Raw genomic sequence first — 16,778 nt, 5'->3', positions numbered from 1 at the left:
TCATAACTTTGCCTTATGCAGAGTACAGGTACAAAGAAATTAAAAATATTACAATCATGAAAAAAAAAATCATTAAGGGGCCCATTTACTTAGCTCGAGTGAAGGAATATAGGAAAAAAAACGTTGAATTTTGAATGTTTTTTTGGGCTACTTCAACCATCGAACGGGCTACTTCGACCTTCGACTACGACTTCGAATTGAACGATTCGAACTAAAAATCGTTCGACTATTCGACCATTCGATAGTCGAAGTACTGTAAAAAATGAAAAGTCAATGTTAGCCTATGGGGAAGGTCCCCATAGGCTTTGCTAGCTTTTTTGGTCGAACAAAAATCGTTCGATCGATGGATTAAAATCCTTCGAATCGAACGATTCGAAGGATTTCATCGTTTAATCGATTTTTCGTTCGATCGTTCGATCAAACTAATAGCGCTAAATCCTTCGACTTCGATATTCAAAGTCGAAGGATTTAACTTCGACAGTCGAATATCGAGGGTTAATTAACCCTCGATATTCGACCTTAAGTAAATTTGCCCCTAAATGTATACATGGGGACCTGTGGTATTCCAGATAAGCGAGCTTTCCGTAATTTGCATCTTCATACCTTAAGGGGCAGATTTATCAAGGGTCGAATTTTGAAGTAATACTTAGAAATTCGACCCTCCAATTAAAATACTTCAACTTCGAATATCGAAGTCAAAGCATTTTTCACCGAATTTGGCAATCGAACAATCGAAGTAAAAACGTACGATCTAACGATTTTACTTCAATGTGTGAAGACTTAGAAAATGGTTGTAGAAGGTCTCCATAGGCTAACATAGCACTTTGGCAGGTTTAATTTGGCAAAGTATTGAAGTCAAATTTTTTTAAAGAGACAGTACTTCGATTATCAAATGGTCGAATATTCGAACGATTTTAATTCGAATCAAAGTAAATTCAAAGTCGTACTATCCTATTTGATGGTCGAAGTGTCCAAAAAATTACTTTGAATTTCGATTTTTTTTTTACTTCAAAAATTCCCTCGAATTCACTTCGACCCTAAAAAAAATCTGCCCCTAAGTCTAATAAAATTAATTAAAATTAAATTAATGGGGAACTCCGGCTTCCAAACCAAAATGAGATAAAGAGGCCCACATAGCACAACAAAACCCTAATATATCCATCACAGTTACGGTACCTGTTTCTTCAAAAAGTATCAATAAATGCCATTTCCAGCTGTTTAACAGTTCTGCTCTTTCTGCCTCATTTGAAATCCTGGCAGGGAAGGAGGGACTAAACACTGATGTTACAAATTGTAACAACTTCTCCACAGTTTACAGACAGCATGCAGGAACTACATAACCCACAATGCATTGCACTGATGTTCCTTTCCTTATTGATATCACATGTGCAGGGAATTGTGGGGTTTGGAGGATGCAGGCTAAGGACAGATGACTGTTGATACAAAGTAACAGTAGTCAGCCAGCTCAGCAAAGTAGTCAGATCAGCAGGAGAGCAGGGGGCTAGGCTTAGGGAACTGTCAGAAACCATTAAAAATCATGAAAAGTCTGCATATTTTTTAAAATAAAGTTATGTTTTTGTGAAGCTCCCCTTTAAATAGAATTATTTTGCCTCTGTTTAGGATTATTATACTTTAGCTGGAATCAAGTACAAGGCACCTTTTCATTACTACAGAGAAAAAGGAAATCATTTCTAAAAAATGTATTTACTTGATTATAAAGGAATCTATGGGAGACAGCCTTTTATATCTTTCTGGATAACAGGTTTCCAGATAACAGATCCTTACACCAGGCTAAGTTGTGCTATGGTGAAGGGACGTAACTACACTAACTTGCGCATTTTACTGAACGTTACATCTTGCGCCAGACTTGCCTTCGTCACCTCAGCCAGGCGAAGTGCAATAGAGTAGATAGGGCTTGCTTCAAAAAAAGTTGACATTTTTTCTAAGTCCCAAAAAATGCTGGCGTCTTTTACTTTTTTAAGCGTGATAGGCTGAAAAAGATCGTAAATTTTTTGGGGGTACCCTCTTTCCCCCCCTACATTTCCTAACATATGGCATCTAAACTATACAATGGGCACATTGATAGGGCAAAATAACAATTCTATTTTATTTTATGAAGCTTTCCCAGGCTTGTGTAGTGTAATGTATTTGCTGCTACATATACGTCCATTGTACTTTAACTTGGCGCCATATGCAAATTAGACTTTGCTAGTGTAACTTCGCTTTGCTTGACGAATTAACGCTAGCGCAACTACGCTACCTTTCACCTACCTGAGCGCAACTTCAGATTTTAGTGAATTAGCGGTTTTGTCGAAACTTCGCCTGGCGAAGGGCGGCGAAGCCAATGCTGGCGCAACTTCGAAGGTAAGTAAATTTGCCCCATAGGCTCCATTCTATCCAAATAATTAACATTTTTAAAAATTATTTGATTTTTCTCTGTAATAATACAACAAGGAAAAACAAGTCTGTTGGGTTTAATTAATGTTTTTAGTAGGTTACGAGAATTTGCAAAGAGAACAAATTGGAGTTTTTTTGCATTGTGAATTTTAATTTCCCATTACGAACAACTGCTGGAAGGTGGTGTAAACTTTTGGAGCAAATGTAACAAGTTTTTCATTAAGAAGTTTTACTACATACAATGTATAGTATCACAAATTATAAAATTCACACTCACTATCGTGTAAGGGGCAAAGTGTTTACAAAGGCAAAATTGTTCACTTTGCAAACATTTATTAGTGTTGCGAATGAATAGCGAGGGATTTTTGCATTAGCAAACTATATTACATTTCCCCTTAAGGTATAAAGATGGAAATTATGGAAAGATCAGTTATCCGGAAAACCCCAGGTCCCGAGCATTCTGAATAATAGGTCCCATACATGTACTACACTAATATAATATATGCAGCTTCAAATTCATAACAGAAGGCCTGTGGTTTTGAAGTCCTTCAGTTCTTAATTTTACAATTAAAAAATCTATATAGTGGCGGTAAATTATTTTTTTCGCCAGAAAATTCTCAAGGGGACAGGAAATATCCCATAACACCTTGTTTTACCCATCATTCTGTTCCTGTTGCCATTCCTGACAGGAGAAGAGAGAAGTGACAGGATAATCAAAGATGTTTTGGATTATTCTTTTGTCTGCTGCTACAGCAGCTTTTTCAGCTGAAAGACGATTTATTATGGCTAGGAGGGACCAAAGGCTTCGTCAGTCTAGATTAAACTACATTTATATGATGCACACAGATTTACTGGTAAAACTTGTTTATGAATTTTATTTATATGATTCTATTGGCAGGGGGTAAGTCTTGTGACTGTATTGAAATGTGGATTTATATTATGCATACATGTTTGATTGGGTGAAATCTGTTTACTGTGTTGTTGATAATATCTATAAAGTTTAGCAGTTGTGAAGATACATATATGACCATGAATCATTTCGTAACGTAGTTACATAGTTACCGAAAGTGATCACAATGACTTCTGAGCGCATCGCTGTTTAGTAAAGTTAGTCGCTGCTAATATTTTGGCGGAAAAATATTCGCATCGATAACATGCGGAAACATATCGAAATATACCGCGCTTTAGTAATAAATAACAACTTTTTCAGCATGCAAAGGTAAACCAAGGGTGACTAACATTAGTTTAGTACAGAAATAAAAGCTTTAATAGCAAAGAAAAAACAAAACAAAAACCACATCCAGAAAATAATTTGCTTCCACTGCTGCAGCGCACTACGGAAATGGCATCCCGCTATTAACCTTCAACATGGCAGGATGCAGAAATGTAATGATATATAAGTAGCAGAAGAGGTTGTCGCTGTAATGTTAAAAATCTATAATTGAGGCAAACAGGTTTGATTGCTGCTTTAGAAAAAAAAAATCAATTGCAGCTTAAATAGAACAAATGTAGGGTCAACAAGACTCTTGTAGGTCACAGCAAGGGGCCTTTTGAAGATCAAACCATTAATGTAACTCTTGAAACCGTTTTGAATAAAATCAGACCTTTACATGCGAGATTATACCGGGCCTTCCAAAAGTATTAAGAGTCTTCACCAAGTCTTTCATTTTCCCGAAGAATGACTGAAATGTTGTTCTTTGTGATATTTTTTATCTCAAAACACTAAAAAGCTGATATTTTGTTATTGTGGCAAACCACAAGAAGTTTTGGTAAAACTGAAATACGCTGTTTTCATAAGCATTCAAGTATTTTAGCAATAATAAATTTAAGTATCAACTTTGCAAATGGTTCTGGAATGATTTGGGTCCATTCCAGATAAGTCTGCCCCACATTTTCAAGTTAGCAGACTGCACCTCAATTGTGACAACAGTGCCAACGATTCTCAGTTAACATTCTCCATAGTTTCATTGGGCTTGATATTCATTGGCCTGCTGAAAGGTGAACATTTGCTCAGGATGGAGATTTTTTTTAGCAGATGCAGAAGACGCAGCAGAAGCTGGTTCTCTGGCTGGATTTCCCTGTTTAACAAGATGCTGATGAAAAACAATACCACAGCATGATACTACCATATTTTTATTTCTGTGGTTTTTATGGCGTTGGAAGTGTTCTATTTACAACACACATAATGCTCTGAACTTTGTCCAAAAAGTTACTTCTTGGTCCTTCATTCCAACTGGGACATTCTCATGCTGTTTACTCTGGACAAACTCAGGGTTTGTTTTGAGTCATGTTACTCAACATTTATTTATTGTTGATCAGCGCACTATTATTCAATTCTCAGCTGCCAATAACTAAAGCAAAACATGTATTTATTTTTTTTAAATTCTTGGAAGGTTCTTTTATTTCAGTGCTCTCCTTTAAATTGGCAGCCTACATAATGATAATAATTTTTTTACTTTTGCACACATGAATCTTTGGCAAAACAGGTATTGAATAATTTCAGTTTATTTATACAGGACTCAACTGAGGTCCTAAAATAAGCACCAGCCCAGTTTTCATAAACTTCCCAGTGCTCCCACTACCATCAACAGGAAATTACCAAGTTTTGATCACTGAGCAGCTTCACTTAAAAACACCTAATGTGCCACTGACCCTGTGTCTTTTGTACCATGAAATAAGATGCAAATGTTATTGGCTGAGCATCTTTACTCAAATCAGCATGATCACTATATTGTGAATATTTGTATCACATTTACAAAATGAGTTGCACTGAGGGATATCTACTTCTAGGAGTATTAATATAATGCATGGGAGTTCTTATTACTGCTGATGAATGGCACATGGGTGGAGTGTTGAATATAGCAATTCACTGATCTTTCATGACCATGGCCTCATATAGCTTCCCTGATCCATCTGGTGGATTTGGATGTGGGGTAGCCTTTTAGTACCCCCAAGTGCAGTATAAAGAGATAGGATGATGCCCGGATCTACTTTGTACAATCAAGGTAGAACTTTAGGGCCCGAACTGGGTTGAGTGAGTACAGAGCCACCTCTTGGGGTGCAAGGATAAGGATAGATCAGGGATACCAGGGATACCAATCCCTGTAACAATGCCAGACCCTGTGGTAGGTCATTGATGATAATGGTTTCCTTGCTGCAACCATAGTACAAATGACCATAGAAGAGAAACCTTTGTGCTTGAGTACTAGGGTCTCAAGAACCTTGCCATCAAATTGAGCAACCCTGGATTGGGGTGGATTATGTGACCCTGAGCAAGGATGTCTGGACAAAGAGGCAGCGGCCGCGGATTGTCCCTGCTTAGGTTGATCAGCTTGGAAAAGCACCTTTCTATTGCATGCATATACAGTATGGATCTGGAGCAATTACCTTCTTTAAAAAAATGCCTTTCTCCATTCTTACTGCATATACAGATAATTTGTAACTGTAAAGTGCACTTGCAGACAGTAACTGATATGAATGGTTATGTGTGGAAGAATCCTAAACCATATGTTCCCAAATTGTGGGGAAATTCTGCCTGTGGGCGTCTTGCCAACATATCTAACTTCTATAAACACTGGAAACTGTAACATTTAATACACATTTAATACAATAGCTTTATGCTTTTCTTTATAATTAACCTCCATTCCCTCATTCTTCTCACAGAAGATTTTCTGCTACAAACTCCGATCTAACCCGCTTGGGTGTTTTGCGTTTATTTACTATAAAATTTTCCCGAAACTTTGCTTTGCAGGAAAAAAAATCTGATTTTCACGATTTTTCTGATTTTTCATACGATTTTCACAATTTTTTCAGATTTTTCACCCAAAAACTCAGATTTTTGCCCGAAAACTTCGGGGTATTGCATGATACCCAGCGCACATCAAAAAATCATTGTGACTTCTCCCATTGACTTATATGCAACCTCGACAGGTCTGAGATGCCGGATTTTCAGATACTGACTTTCCATCCTCGGGGTTTAATAAATTCCGAAAAATTTGTGATTTTTTTGAAAGTCTGATTTTATAAAAAAAAAATCACAAATCTTTCATGATTTTTGCATTTGGAGTTTAGGAAATAACACCCTTAGTATAATGTAGAGAGTGATATTCTGAGACAATTTGCAATTGGTATTCACTTTTTATTATTTGTGTTTTTTTAATTATTTAGCTTTTTGTTCAGCAGCTGTTCAGTTTGGAGTTTCATCAGCTATCTGGTTGCTAGGGTCCAAATTATCCTAGCAACTAGGATAGGCAAAAAAAGTGCTTTTTGAATGAGACACTGGACAATAAATAGAAAGATAAGTAATAAAAAGTAACAGTAACAATACGATTGTAGCCTAACTACATTGGCATTAGCTGTCTATCCTGCCTTTTTTTTTTTTTTGAGCAGGGTTTGGTGTTAATTTTGGGTGATACTAGCCCTTAAGTTATATTTGACTTATCTTACCATACCATGCTGGACAGAGTATATGATGGGATCAGATATTACAATGGTAGGACTAGGAATCTATTCACATATAGCTTAGCCTTATAACTATCTGCCTGGAATACATGTAAGAACGCTGTACTTGTGTCACAGCAACAGCAGGGTTTAAAATGCAAGTAGACTAACTGGTACACCATTACTGATCTACCACTGTCCCAGACAGAGTTAAAAAAATAAGCATGTTCCTGTGTCCCTTCATAACCTCAAGGAATAATAAAAAAAAAACTCTTGGGGGCCCATTTGCTTAGTTCAAATGAAGGAATAGAGGGAAAAATAGTTTGAATTTAGTTTTTTTGGCTACTTCGACCATCGAATGGGCTACTTCGACCTTCGACTACGACCTTCGAATCGAACGATTCAAACTAAAAATCGTTCGACTATTCGACCATATGATAGTCGAAGTACTGTCTCTTTAAAAAATTCTTCGACCCCCTAGTTCGCCACCTAAAACCTACCAAGGCCCTCATAGGCTTCCTAACAATTTACTGATCGAAGGAAAATCCTTCAGTCGATGGATTGAAATCCTTCGAATCGTTCGATTCAAAGGATTTAATCATTCGATCGAACGATTATTCCTTCGATCGGTCGATCGTAGGAATAGCGCAAAATCAGTCGACTTCGATATTAATTAACCCTCGATATTCGACCCTAGGTAAATCTGCCCCTTGAAGTTCATGGGAAATCTGGCCATTATATGAGCAATAATAAGTTACCTTACTAAAAAAAGAGTAACTGTGTAATATGTGCAGTGTGATATATAATAATGACAAATAAGGGCAGATTTATCAAGGGTCGAATTTCGAGTTTAACTCCCATAAACTCGAAAATAGGAAAAAAATTACCAATTGCAATCTATTTTAAAAAAAAAAAAAGATTTTTTAAAAAACGGGTGAATTGGATCGAGCTGCAAATTCGAATTGAATTCGATCAATTTGAGTTTTTTCACCCCCAAAGTAAAATTACTTTTCAAAAGTCCACCAAACGACTCCATATTGATTGTAGGAGGTCCCACATAGCCTAAAACACCAATCCGGCAGGTTTTAGATTGCGGATAGTTGAATTCCAATTCTTAAAGGGACAGTACATGATAAATTTCGAAATTCAAATCGAATTTGGACTATTCCCTAGTTGAATTACACTAAAATAAACTCGAAATTCAAAGTTAAAAATTGAAATTTTCAATTTGACTCTTGATAAATCTGCCCCATAATGTACATTAATAATTGTTACTGTAATCACAGACTTCCTATTCTGATCATATTCTAGAACCAAAAATACTTTGTGCTAAATTAATCATGGTCTTGGAAACACTCAAGCCTTGTTCACCTAACTCTGTGACTAAATAGACAAGGGATCTTTATTATTAATTTTTATAGTTTTTGAATTATTTGCTTTCCTCTTCAACATCTTTCCAGGTTTCAAATGCAGCTAAAAAAAATATTGCTCTGTCAGCTTAAAATGTTAATAGCATTGTTTCTTTTTACAACCTATCTTTCTATTCAAGAAATTTCAGAAATTTCAGAAACTCATTCAAACCACTGCCTGGTTGCTAAGGTAAACAAGACTCTAGCAACCAGACAGTTGCTGAAATTGCAAACTGGAGAGCTGCTGAACAAAAACCTAAATAACTGAAAAACCAAAAATATTAAAAAATGGAGACCAATTGCAGGTTGTCTCAGAATGTCATTGTCTACATCATACTAAAAGTTAATTTAAAGGTGAACAATAATGATGGGAGAATTTATTCGGCAGGCATGGATTTGCGGCAAATTTCCGAACTTCGCAGACTACGAATGTTTTAGGGAAACTGCTGTGAAAATTTGCTGTCGAAAAATTTGCTGTGACAAAAAAAACGTTGCACGTCAGAATCGTTGCACGTCAAAATAATGCAGACGCCCATTGACAAAAGAGTTGCGCATTATATTTTAATTACTTATATTAGATATGCATGTAAAAATTGTTCTGCACATAAAAATTGTTGCGCGTCAAAATTATTTGGACGCCCATTGACTACTGCATTTGGACAAAAGAGTTGCGCATATTAAAATTGTCGCTCGCTTCAAAATTGTTGCTTGTCAAAATTATTTTGATGTCAGTTGACTTCAATACATTTTGCAAACTTTTTGCCATTTCGTGAATTTTTTTGGAGTTTTGCAAATTTTTCAGCGAAGCGGGACAGATTCGCTCACAACTAGAAAACAGCCCATTTAAGAAAAATTACACATGATGCTAAACCAAGAATCGTTATAGCCATTTAGAAACATTGAATACACCAGATTTGTCAATGCAGTGCTATTGCACTTCATTGGACACTGGAAGTTAGCACATTTCCTAGTAAGGAAGTGTGTGCAGACAAATCTTTTTTTTTTTTTTTTAAATGTGTGTAATGATGTGCTATTACCCTACTGATATATGAGCTTGTGGAAACTCTAATAACCCCTCTGAAGAGCCATGGTAAACATGTTTTTGTTTAACAAGTAATAACTGTGGTGCAGAGGATGTGCTGAGGGCAGTTGGTAATTATTTTAGCAGAGTTTATAGAAGGGATTGGTAATTTATACACCTACCGAATGTGTATATATAGACATTAGTAATAATATAATGAGTTTGTTCCCTGTGGACTCTATTAAATGCTCAAGACTCAGTGGTGATACAAATGTAACTGTGGTAGAGAGTTAAAGGAGAACAAAGGTGGCCATGGACGCACAGATAATATCGTACAAAACAAATTTTCGTCCGATATTCGGTGCTGGACGGAAAATTTGGATCGGGTGCCTTTGAAGGGACCTAAACATCGGCCATTGTTAGTGCTGAATCGTCAAACACAGGTAGAATTCTATTGTTTCTTCCCGTATTTCTACCTGTATATCTGACGATTCAGCTCTACACGTGTGTATTGAAACAAACGATCTTTCTTGGAAAGATATTTTCCAAGAAAGATCGTAATTGTTACGTCTATGGCCACCTTAAAGCTCAGAAAAGTTGTTTTGGGTCTGAATTTACAGTATATAGTATATAGACAATATAAAATTCATGATATAAAACTTCTGTTGGTAATTCTGATCGTTATCGTTATGTGGGATTCTGCCTAATAAGATCCAAACTAGGGAAGCACCAAATCCAGGATTTGGTTTGAGATTCTGCCAAGATTCAGACTTTTTCAGCAGGATTCGTATTTGGCTTAATCCAAGTGCCTGGCCAAACCTAATCTGAATCCAAAAACTCACATGAATTTTCATCACACAAACATGAAAATCAAAAAATTTTAACCGAGTGTTTACACGTGGTTCTCTTTCCCCCTATTTTCCCTAATTTATATATGCCAATTAGGATTTGGATTCGGTTCAGTATTCAGCCAAATCTTCCACAAAGGATTCGGCCGAATCCTAAAATAGTGGGTTTGAGGCATCAGTTATTACAGTTAAGGCTGCTGAACCTCCGGCCTTTTTTTACAATAAGCTAAGTCATATGCAGCAGTTCTATCCATATTCGTTTTAGGTTTCATTTCTTCTGTAGTGCCAAATCATGAAAGCCATTAACCAATTGAGGAGCTCTATTTTAAGGGGTTGTTTACCTGTTCACCTTTAAAATAATTTTTAGTATGATGTAAAGAGTGCTATTTCAGCAATCTGTTTACTAAGGTTAAAATTACCCTAGCAACCATGCATTGATATGAATAAGTGACTGGAATATGAATAGGTGAGGCCTAAATAGAAGGATGAGTAATAAAAAGGAGCAATAACTATACATGCATAGGATTACTGAGCATTTCTTTTTAGATTGAGTCATTTGAAAACTGGAAATAGTCAGGCAAATAAATAAAAATCTATAAATTATAAAAAATTAAGAACCGTTAAAAGTTGCTTAGAATTGACCATTCTATAAAATACTAAAAGCTAACTTAAAGGTGAACCACCTGTTTAAGTTTATCTCCTACCAGGAGCTTTATGGCTGGACAATGGGCCAGACTGTAAAGCAAGTTGGTCTCAAGCAGGTCTGGACTAAGAACCAAAATAGACCCTGATATTTCAGGTACACAGGGGCCCAAACAGCCTCCCACAGTCCAATAAATAGTGACTGTCTAGGGCAACTACTGTATTTAGCAGCATCACAGTTGTTAGATCGTAAGCTCTTGAACACATTCAGGCAGTGGAAACTATCACACTTTGAGATAAATTCAGTTCAGTCCCTCTTAGAAAGAATAGTACAGTCTGTCTTGGTGATTGATTCTCCTTAGCACTAGGGGTCCCACAGGGAATCTTGCTCTTTGGCACTTTCCCTGCTCCTGAGCTCACCCACTCACCCAGCTCCTATCTGGAGCACCACAAGTAGTAACTCTACTACTCTCCTTGTTGGAGCGAGAAAGCTGCCCACTAAATACCCTGCCTCTAACTTTCACGCCTAGAACTCCTATAACTAAATAGAACTGTCCCTAACCAGGGCCTGTCCCTGGCTCAGACCCAATCCTGCACCCACCTCCCCACAATATGGCATCCACTGCCACCTACTCGGTAACAAAGAACCAGATCAGATTACTGATAACATTCATAAAAGGCATTCTTCCTAGGGTCACTAAGAACCACTTAAGGTGTCCAAACTACAGGGGGAACTGCCCATGAAGATTCCTAATCCTCAGGGTCTCTACATAAGCCCAGTATAGGAAAACACCATAAACTTCATCACAAACTGCTGTCACAGGAACTCCTGAGTCTGCAGGAGGAAAAGAAACTTATTGGAGTAGATTTTTGAATATTCAACAATATCTGTGAGAGTATATACCATATTGTGCTAATTTGCAGGAAAAGAATTCAGACTCTTCGTTTTTCCTTTCAATATAAAATCCATTAACACACATTAACTTAATTTAAATGTCTTGCATACCTAGTCTGAGTTTTGTTTTATAGCTAGATATCAGATGAAAAGCTATTTATTACTTTGAAAAGCCATGGAACTAAGTGATGTTTCCCCAAGGATAATAGTTCCTGTGATTATTCAGCAGAGTTTAATATCTGTAGAGTGCAAGGAAGACTTTGAATTAAGTGGGAAGGAATGACTTTGGTGCATGGCCAATGTGAAAGCGGTTAGTTTGTACAAAGAGCTCCATATCCTGAAAACAGATCATACACTGGACCAGAATAATAAACAGTTCTGTACTCCTGATTTATGATTGATGCTTTCTAAGGAAAATAATAAAGCAACCCTGTATTAGTCTTCTGTGTTCTAGGGCGGGGGTTGCAGTTGCAGAGGAAAACTATGTATAGCTATGGTGCAACTTGCTGGCACACAAAAATAAAGAGGTCATACACAAAAATAAGCTTATACGGGTATGTTATCTGGAAACCCATTATCCGAAAAGTTCTGAATTATGGGAAGGCCATCTCCATTAGACAATCAAATAATTAACAATTTTAAAAATGACTTCCTTTTTCTCTGTAATAATAAACAGTACTTTGTACTTGATTGATATAATCCTTATTGGGTTTATTTAATGTTTAAATGATTCTTTAGTTGATTTAAACTATGGGGATCCAAATCATTGGAAACTCCCTTATACAGGAAATCCCCAGGTCTTAATCATTCTGGATAACAGGTACCATACCTATACTATTTTCTATACTATAAAATAGTGTTATATGCTACTGTTTTATAATTTGATGTTTGTTTAATATTGTTGGTAACATTCAGATCCCTGCCATTTGCTTCACTTAATAAAAGGGATCTTATTGTTTAAACAACATTAACCTTATCGTGGTTAGTCTTGGGAAGGTACGGGGGGAGTTACCTATCCATACATATTGGTATTACCCAAGGGTGTGCTACTGTACATTTGGGGGATCATCCGGGATCCTCCACTCACATCACAGTCCCCAGTTGTACAGCACCTGCTCTTAGAATTGCAGATAGAGCCTCAGTCTGTGCTAGAACAGTGCCATGACCGTCAGACAGACCCCAGGTGGGTGTGCTACAGGTGCATTAAACCCCCCCCCAAGAGAGGGTGCCCCCCTCCCTGCATAGCCTACTACTTAAAAAAGTATTGCTGAAAGTTGCACAGACCTCTCCATGCAGAGTAGTGTAGTGGAGATCACAGGCGTCATCTTCTGTACCTTTGGATCCTCTTCTTCCCTTTGGCTATCTACAGAGCTTTCCTGAGCATAGATGCGAACAGCAAACTGGCTCCAACTGTGCATATGTAAAAAAGCTTAGTGAATGTATCCGAAGATACCAAAGATATATTGAAGTCCAGCAACACCAGGATTCTTTTATGATTAAAACGTGTATTAAACAGTGCATATACAGGCAATGTGACGTTTTGGTTCCCCTTTGGTTCCCCTTTGAGGTTCCCCTCAAGGAAACTTTTTGGAGAAGCCGCACACCACACACTCCCAAAGGTTCTTATCCTGGTGCCCAGTGATAGAGGAATCGGCCGCCTCACAACAAGGGTAAGAAGAATTTCACCGGCACACAGGAGTTGCAGTAGCAGGGCAAGCCCTTGCAATTTTATTATGCAGTAGTGCAACGTTTCGGGGTCACGCCCCTTTGTCTCCTTTCTCAAGGCCCTGTTTAATCATAAAGGAATCCTGGTGTTGCTGCTTTGTAACTAAAAGTGTCTTTTTTTAAGAAAGTTACAGTTCAGTTGTGCAAGAATATTTATTTAGGGGGTTATATATTGAGAGTGCTGGGACTAACTTGTTTAGTATATATATATATATATATATATATATATATATATATATATATATATATATATTAATATAGGAATCGTTATAGATTAGATTGGATATTTATAATGTTCTCTTTCTTTAAATTCACAACAGAATACTGATAAAGCAGTTGTCGTTAGATGAAATTACCCTAGTGTCTACCTGCGGTATTGCAACTTTAAATTTATTTTAAAATGATCTAATACCTGTAACAGTTTAGTATTATGTTGCTAACCATCTGGCAATGAAAGGAACAGAACGACATTATTATCTCGGCAAAAATTTCAGCAGATAATTCACTTGAGTCTATTACAAATGCAATGTCCATAAGTGTAGGTTTCCCATTACTGTGCTGAAAAATGATCATATGTTTTGTATTGGCGTCTCTCCTCTAGTGCTTCTGGTATTCCATTTATTACCTTCCTTTAGATTATGTGTTAAATAAACATGTGCATTATAAGAAGACCTTTTTTTAATTAGGAGCATAATCTTGCAGGGTCATTTACCACCTGAATAAACAGTGACATAGGCAATTGTGAAGTTCTTTGGCAGTGAGTTCCTTGTGGCTTGGAATGTATTAATTGTTCCTACTAGACATTTCTTATTTTTCACACAAGTTTGGCTAAATTGTGAACATTAGACACAGGAGTCCATCTATTGGTTAACTCTCAGTGGAGCAAGTGAATGAAAGATGTATTTTCAAGGCCCTGAATTTAGGAGATGGCTTCCCATGATGTTTGACTGATGGTTTGAAAGATAAAAGCAAAGGACATGAGTGCTCTGGTCTAGGTTATACTCACTTAGGGGGGAATAACAGCACAAGCAGCTGTATCAGAAGGAATGCTGCTCTACCACAAAATCATGATGGAAATTGTATTATTTCATTGATACTGGAGTGATCTTTGTGGGTGATTATTCTTGAGATAGTGTCTAGGAAACAGATGGAACAACTTTTATATGACTCTAGCAGACAATAAAGTAGTAAAATTACCAGTAGAGGAAATAAGGACCCCAGAAATATGGCAATCACTCACTAATGGAATATCAGTTTCATCTTAGTTTTAATTATTTATATATCGAGGGTAGCTTTTTGCTGTGTTCAAAACAATCCAAACTTGACACTGGAAATTAAGAGATCCCTTGGTTGGATGCATGAATTACACAATCTACAAAATATGTATGGAGGAGCAAATAGCTCTGCTATAGATCTGCAATATGAGTTGAATCCCCAAAACATGCAAAGAAACTTTATTTTAATTTCCTGAGCATAATCTTGAAGTATTCCCAGCAGTTACAATTTTATAACATATAGTAACACTTCCTTCTCTATCAAGTCAACTGATTGGACATTTTTTCAAGGTGTCAGAAAAGTGTTGACACATTTATCAAAGCAGATCAATAAGAAAACATCTGATTGTTTTCCAGCTCTCACTTTTCTGTTCTATCTAGTGTTAGAGCTCAGTGGCATTGCTAAGCTCTTACACACCCCACGGAAGCAAGAACATTTCTTTCCATTGCAGAAAAGAGCTTGTTAAATCTAAAGAAATCAGTATTGTTGTAAATCAGAAATACCAAAACACCAATTTGTCTTACATTTTTAAAAATGAAAAGTAATTTTTCTCAGTGGAAATTCTTGCCTTTTTTCCATTCATATTTATTTGTTGCTTTCATTTTCTGAAATGTGAAAACACCTGAAAAAAATTGGGTCAGACTTTATTGACAAATGTAGACTTTATTGATTCTTCAGTAAATGAATCGACAGAAATATTTCCATTTAAACAAATGTTGGTGTGTCCCATTGGTTTGAACTTATTTTGGCAGAATAAACATTCTTGGAATGGTCTCTGCCTATGTTACTGTATAACCCCTGTGGGTGTCTATAACGTCCTGTTCTGCATGTATTTCCTTCTGGTACCTATTTTTAGATTAATGTAAAACACAGCAGGACATTAGTCACAATGCAAAAGAAGGCAGCAATGAATTAATAGATTAAATAGAGCACCTGTATTTCAGATGTTTTGTTTCAAAGGCACATCATTTTTAACAGTTAACACGTTACAGAACTAACCAATGTTTCGCTATAATACTATTTACTGGCAGCTGTTTGTACTTGGTTGTTCAACACACATTTTACCCTTAATTTTGACCTATGATGTAACACAGATGGGCATTTGCTTAATCACTCAAACTTAAATTAACTCTACTTTGTTTCTGTTTTTGCATTGGAGCTTGAAGAGATAAGTGTTAAAGGCAGTGTATTTAAAGCCACTTTAGTACCTGCGCTTGATGTTATATTTTATCTGAAATTAATTGATTTGCTCCAATCCAGCACATATAAATGAATTCCAGTCCAAACATGTTGCTTCCTTTGCAGAGGCCTGTACATCACTATTGTGTGCAGTATAGAAATAACAACACTGTATTTAATTGCATGGCACCTACAATAATGTATATGGCACAACTTAATAGCTTAACTATAGATAGGACAGACCTACACAATGCTCGCAAAAATATTTCACTGGGGGCCCCAGAATTTACACATGTTTCTTGCCTCACTGGCGCTTCAAGAGAAGGATGCAAGAAATCGCAATTTACATCATTATATAGGGGCCCTTTATCCCTATACTGTTCACTAATCCATTACATACAATAAATGGAAAAATATCACAAATCATAAAACAAAGAAATCATGAAAAGTTTAATACTTTGAAAACAACATTATTTAATGCTATACTTTCATTAAAACCTTTGGGATACTTAGTTTAAAATTCTTCCCTTTGGAAAAACCTCAATTCACCATCTCTTTTTTTAAAAATTGGAATTATAACTTTCTCTATAACCATAAATGACAGGTGATTGGTAGAGCAGGAAAGGGTAACCATAAAAAGTCTCTGCATACATGTTAATTTCTTTTCAGCAGCTGATGATCCACAGCTGCAGGTCCCCACACATCACCCCCCTTAGTAACACAGAATATATGTTTTTTTTTCAACTTGTATTGTCTACCTGTAGCAAAAACTGTATATCTCTTCCCTTGAGATAAATACTTAGGGGCCAATTCATTAACTTCGAGTGAAGGAATAGAAGAAAAAAACTTCGAATTTCGAAGTGTTTTTTTGGCTACTTCGACCATTGAATGGGCTACTTCGACCTTCGACTACGACTTTGACTTCGAATCGAAGGACTCGAACTAAA

Source organism: Xenopus laevis, chromosome 1L (assembly GCF_017654675.1).
Source record: "Xenopus laevis strain J_2021 chromosome 1L, Xenopus_laevis_v10.1, whole genome shotgun sequence".
NCBI lineage: Eukaryota > Metazoa > Chordata > Amphibia > Anura > Pipidae > Xenopus > Xenopus laevis.
This window is presented reverse-complemented; position numbering follows the sequence as displayed.